The sequence below is a fragment of the Dreissena polymorpha genome, chromosome 10 (genome assembly GCF_020536995.1).
Source record: "Dreissena polymorpha isolate Duluth1 chromosome 10, UMN_Dpol_1.0, whole genome shotgun sequence".
NCBI lineage: Eukaryota > Metazoa > Mollusca > Bivalvia > Myida > Dreissenidae > Dreissena > Dreissena polymorpha.
The window spans coordinates 45129425-45136468 of record NC_068364.1 but is presented as its reverse complement, the minus strand read 5'-3'; positions in this window follow the sequence as shown (position 1 = coordinate 45136468).

The window sequence follows — 7044 nt, the reverse complement described above, 5'->3', positions numbered from 1 at the left end:
ATACCGGTAGGTTGTAATTAAGCATTTATTTGTGATATTAGTTGATGCCGATGATTTCGGAGGTGCTTGTAATTAGTTGAATAGTAGTTGTTTTTGTTTTAGTCAAATATTTGAACTTTGATGATGCGTATTGATTGACCAAAATACTTTAAGTATAATTCGAGAAACGTGTATTTTCGGGAATACTCGAAGTAAAATCGCCGTGTGAACATCATTGAATAAATATACAGTAGCTCTACGTTTTGTGTGATACACTTTGAATTTATGGCATATTTAAGATCCGGACTAATTGGAAACCGAAAATAGTGGCACATTAAATGTATTAAATTCAATTTAGACATCGCTCGTACACGCCCCATTGAAAGCATAGCAAATGGAGAAAATAAATCATTTTAGATTCAAAACGAAGATAGATTTTATCACTGAATCTGATATAGGATAATAAATAGCACAGATTTGTACATACGAAGTGAATGAAATGTTCGGCAATGTGAAATAAATTGACTGCAAAATTAATGTTGGCAGATATTTCGACATAATTTGATGTGCATGACTTCTTCTTTGTTGTGTTTGTTGAACTAATAAACGTATTGAAATACGTCTCGCATTATACCTCGTCTGTCTTAGATCTCGAAGCAATAGCAGTCTTGTTGCTGAAGCAATACAAACCATTTTGGTCGTTTACAATATTTTAAGAAAGTTTTATGTTTGCAAATAATAATGCATATTTAATGAACAAAACAAAAAATGTAAATACATTTGTAAATAGTTACTAGCAAAAAACCTATACGAGCAAAGTATCCAACATGTACTAAAATATTTTTTTATTATCCACTTCATTAAGTAGTACTCATCATGTAAAATAATTTAGTTATAAATGGTTTTTAACTTTAAACAAACAATTTTGGGTGTTTTGGTTGCCTTCATCAAAACTGATGGCACCGATACGCGACTACCATGAAGACAAAACGGACAAATATAGACATCTGAACGACTGCGAGGTTCACGCGTAAGACTTTTTACCTGGAGGTCAAAGATTTTAACCCTGGGAGAAGTAAACATTTGTCTTTTCTGTATTTATCCATTTCATATGTTTTTCTCGAGTTTCGTTGCGTAAACCGGGACTTGTAAAGACACACAACAAGAATTGTGAGGCGTTTCATGACAACACATTTAACACGTTTCAGGGTATATTAGATTACGTAAGCGAACCCATAATGAAATCGCATTTCTGTGAATCGAATCTGAACGAAATATGGAGCAAATCATAAAACATTATGCCCGTTTAATGGACACGTAGGTATGCAATAGAAACCTCATTGCACTTTTCGTGTAACCACTGGCTTTCTTCGTCATCGTCGCTTACTAGTAAGCAAACGTCGCTTAGAATGACTCTACAGCTGCCGTCAATTAATACGATCTCTGATGAGTTTTTGAAACCTCGATATTAATGTATGACCCCAAAGAAATGGGCTGGTGAAATGGTGCTTGTAATTAATCAAATATGCCATGCACGATAAACACGAGGGGTAATTTGTTGTATAGAAAATTTGTTTTTATTTCGATTACCTGTTTCTCGACTTCTTTTGCTGGGTAATTATGCCTTGTTGCCAGTATATGTATTAACTGCGAGTCATGATGAAACTAGCGCGTTTGAAAAGTCACTGCACATAGTTCAGTTACGCTTCGCATTAAATTAATATTTTTATGGAAATATTTTGTTATACTTCAAGTCACCTATCGGAACTGAGTTGATCTGGTTAAGTGCGGACCCGGAGTGTGCCTCACCACTCATACCTTATTAACTAACTAGACTCGCGAAAGTTCGAACACATTTTTTAATTTAAGCTGCAATTTCCAGCTACTTGGTTGTGACTGAAAGTTTTATCAATTTTTGGTGTGGTCTTGTGTTGTGAGGGAAGCCGGAGTTCTCAGATGGCACCCACCTGTCCGGTATGGTGACCACCAACCAAACCCACAAGCCGGGAACAGGAAGTGCACCCGGGTCGCCTAGATGAGAAGCAAGTGTACCAACCACAGCGCAAGCCGGACAGCCGAATGGTGTTGATATCGCGAACATCTGGCTTGTATTCGCATCGTATGTCCGTTGCCAAGGAGTCCGTTTTTGTACATTTTCAAACCTGGGCGTCCTGGTTCCATGACAACATTGGGACGTAATTAGGCAGGTGTATGCTCGGTTCATTGTGATAGACTGTACAGTTAAGATAAATGAAGTATGTCCAAGGCTAAAGCTAGTTGGCATTGCAAGCTATAAAATCCATTAATGCGATTAAAAGCTACCAAGGCTATTTTGGAAAATTTGACATTCAATAGAATTTTAAACATGTTGATTCAATCGTAAGGCCAATTCTTACATACGGGGCGGAAATTTGGGGCAATACCTTTTCTCACAATATAGAACAAATCCAGGCTCAAATTTGCAAATATTTTCTTTGTCTCAATAGGTCAGTCAATAATTGTATGTCTCTAGGGGAGGTTGGTAGATTAAAATTATGTGTAGACTTATCATTGCAAGTGTGGTAAATACTGGTGTAAACTTATTCACATGCCATTGCATAGATACTCAAAAAACTGTCACAATATAGTGAAACTCCAGGACGAAATCGGAAAGACCAAATTGCGCTACTTCTGTTGAAAATCTGTTATTCAATTATGGTTTTGGTTACACGTGGGTTTATCAGGATGTTGGTAATGCTAATGTATTTTTACAACTTTTTAAAGATCGCCTTATTTGTTGTAACACGCAAAAATGGTCAGGGAGTTTATTCGACTCATCTAGATGTGAAATATATAGAATGTATAAATCATTGCTTGAATCAGAAAAATATCTTTCGCTTAAAATACCATACTACTATAGAAAAGCACGTGCAAAGTTTAGATGTTCCAAGCACAAGTTTCTTATCGAAACTGGACGACATCTTGGTGTAGAACATGATCTTAGATATTGTACAGATTGCCTAAATGTCAAAAAACACGTGTGATTGAAAACGAATTTCATTTAGTTTTCCAGTAATCCAAATTTCACGAAGAACGTAACATGCACATTTTTTCTTGGTATAGTGGAAACAGAGAAGCAATCGATTCTAATAATCTGATAAATACGAAAAATAATCTAAAATTGGTGAAAATTGCATTATTCATATATTTCTTAATGCGTTAAGCATAAACATAATACTATTCTCAACTCATGCATGTATAATGTGACATGTTTTTATAGTGTTGTTTTTTTGGTCCGGTGGCCTTTAATTAGGAAATCAATTGTTTTGTCTTGCCTTGCTGTACAGTGATGTGATGATTAACGTAATTCTGACCTGGTTAGTCCCATAGTATAGCGTTAGCTCCTTGACGCATATGGCGGAGCGCTTGTAGAGTGTACGTCGATTGGTGATGTCATTGATACTGAAAAGGGTCAAAGTGGTGCGGATTATGCGGTGAACGTGATTGTTGTATAAATGAAATAATAAGTGTTATGTGTCGCCTATACATTGCGAAGTTTCTTTTTAAATAGTTGATATGCCATTGGTAGCGAGATTCGTGGTAACCGTAATTTGCTGATGGTAAATTTGTTTCCGTTTGTGTGATCGCGTTTTTTTTTCGTTTAGTTCTAGCAATTGAAGTAAAGTCCATTTAGATATCCTGTATTTATTCTATGACGGGTATGTTATATTGCGGCGTTGCATGTTGTTTCTATGCGTACAATTAACAACATTTTTCCTCTAACCACAACGACCTCAATTATTGGTACTTACCATAAATAATTCTTGATATTCCAATTTGAGTTTTTAATCATTTTTGCTTAAAGGGATCTTTTCACGCTTTGGTAAATTGACAAAATTGAAAAAAGTTGTTTCAGATTCGCAAATTTTCGTTTTAGTTATGATATTTGTGAGGAAACAGTAATACTGAACATTAACCATGGTCTAATATAGCCATTATATGCATCTTTTGACGATTTTAAAACCTAAAAATTATAAAGCGTTGCAACGCGAAACGATTGAATAATTTGGAGAGTTCTGTTTTTGTCGTTAAATTTTGTGAAACTACGAAGATTGCTTATATAAAGTATAAAATACGTTTAGTATGTGTACACGGCGGAATAGCTCAGTAGGTTAAAGCGTTTTTACTTCAGGACTCTGGCAGGACTCCAGGGGTCACTGGTTCGAAACCTGGTCCGGGCAATGTTCTTTTCCTTTTTTTAATTTTATTCTTGATTTTTTACTGGAGCTTTTACGATCCAATGTTTACATTTATCGATATAAAGCATTTAATGAATAAGTTAAAAAATGCCAAAATCTGTGAAAAGGCCCCTTTAATGCATTCATAATCAATTATAATCGCGAAATCATGTTAATCATATCAAGATATAGTGGTGCCAAGAGATGTTTATGAATTCTGTATTTGAACATATTTATGGAGGTGGAAAATACATTGGGCATAGTAAAACATCGAAAGACAGATCCGCCAACTTACCTACACTCATTTCGATTGAGATGCAAGTGGAAACAAACAACTTTTGCCTTATTACTAGCGTTGTGTGCGGACTGTGATAGAGAACTATGAATTAAATTGTATTTAACGGTTAACTTAGAACAATCAAAAGCATTAATTATATATTAAACGAATGACGAACTTTAGCAAACCAAATGCGCCTTTTTAAACTTTTGGTTTCTCAAACGCGAAGTGATTACTACATCGAAACATATTTATTACATTTGTTGCGAATATATTGATGACTGCTATTTTACTTTGCTGTGGTCATGGTTTGACAAAGTGTATTTTGTTTTAATGAACAAAAAAAGCCCAATAAACACATACGATCTGTAAATAAGAACTGATTAATTCTGCGGTAAAAACTTTTAAACGCTCCAAATTTGTGAGAAAACACAAGAGAATGAATCACGTTGTTTTGCTCGCTCACGGCTCGTCGAATCTCTTCAATAATCAATCGGACGGCTCAATCAGTAGTAGTAGTAGTAGTAGTAGTAGTAGTAGTAGTAGTAGTAGTAGTAGTAGGAGTAGTAGTAGTAGTAGTAGCAGTTTTGTTGTTGTTGTTGTTGTTGTTAATTTAGTATTTGTTGTTGTGGTATTGGTATTTGTTGTTGAAGGTTTTATAGCAGCAGTAGTAGTTGTAAAATTGTTCTTTCTGGCATTTACGCAAATTCGCAAGAAAAGTATATGCGTGAAAAGTGGCAATAAGCATTGATTTAAAATTCTTAATGCATTTCTATATTTCGGAGTAGTACCGTGCACAATTTATGTTTTTAATACACGGTAAATTTTGTTTTATTTTGTTTTAAAATTGTTTTATTAATGAAAAAGAATATATCAATTTATAATATAAGATAATTTCGTCGAGAAGAAAACAAGTTTTATTTCAGTGAACAATGTTTTGTTTGTAATTATGTTAATATTCATAAGAGATTATTATCTCCGACTTTTTATATCTCCAATCATGTGTTAAATTGTAATGCAAATTGTTTGATATTTTACAGTAGCATTATATAATAGCAAACCAAAACTAATGGGGCTACAGTGTGCAACGCTTCTGAATATGTTTCTATCGCAGAGTCAATAAAAAATCGATCTTGACAGGTTATACGACTCTTCCTTTAAGAAACATTATAAATATATTTAGTTATTATTTAATCAAGTTCCTTAAAACAGTTGAGAGGTTCGCACTTGTTAAGTAGAGTTTATACATACTTGACATGATTAACGGTACCATGTACTCTTTGAAACCGAAAGTTAAATAAATTAAACTAAAATTGAAATAACAGCTGTATCATATATTAAGTGACGTGTCTCCTTTTCAAGCTGGAATGTAACCGAAATTCAGTCTATATTCTCGCCCCTGTCTCGTGTTAATGCTAAGCAAACACTGCGACAATTAAAACTTATTCAAGAAATAGTGTTAACATAACAAAGACATAAAAGCGCGCTGTTTTCAATAGGGTTAGAAATTGCGCCCTTAAAAAAGTATTACGAATCTGTAATGCCCTAGTATGAATAAACATGGAGTAATTTAAGACTGAATCCATTTCATTAGCTGTGTATTTGCTCATTTCGGGTCATATTTAGATAAAGATCTTAATGTAAATATGGTAGTTTAAATATTTCAAATTGGGTGGTAAAATATTTATAAATTACTTCTGAAAGACCAATTTAGTATTTGTCTGTTACCGTTAACTGATATTGTCCGAGTACACATAATTTGACTCTCACCAATAAGAACGTTTCTCATCAGGGAAAACTCGTCATAGGAAATAACTAAAATAACAATATAAACCTCAATGAGACGTGGTTTTAATGGTTTGGTTCATAAATATGTACAAAACTTTAATAACAAAATTTTTAGTACGGACAGAACACCATGCACCAACCAGGTTACTGACATCATAATAAGAACACGATCTCCAAAAAATGTATCAACTTACATTATGCATTTGTTAGTTATAGCAGGTGTTCAAATTGTATTTTTCAATTATTTATAAGGTCGTTTTTTCTGCACTAGAGAAACGATTGTACATGTATATATATAATTAGGGAAGTTCCGTTATTATCGTAGAGAAACGATTGTACATGTATATATATAATTAGGGAAGTTCCGTTATTATCGTTATATTTGTGACATATGAGGATATCTTATATAAACTTAACAGTTTAAAATACCTTATTGCAGTGTGAGTCTGGATGGCCGAATGTTTTAAGCGATAAACTTTTACTCCAAGGGTCAGTGGTTCGAGCATAGGCGTGGATTACTTTTTTCTTTCTTTAATTTTACTTTTGTTTGATACTGGAACTCTTTATTTCCGATGTGCATGTGTATGCATTTCTCAATTAAAAACCTTTCAATGACAAACTTCAAAACATGCCAAAATCTGTGAAAATGTCCCTTTTAAGCTATCATTACGTCACAAGAAGAATATGTTTGGATAGTTTGAGGGTTGTAAACTTCCTTACAAACCCTTAGGTCGCAACTGCTAATTACATTTTGTCGACGACTTAAAATGAGTTTTTGTGAAC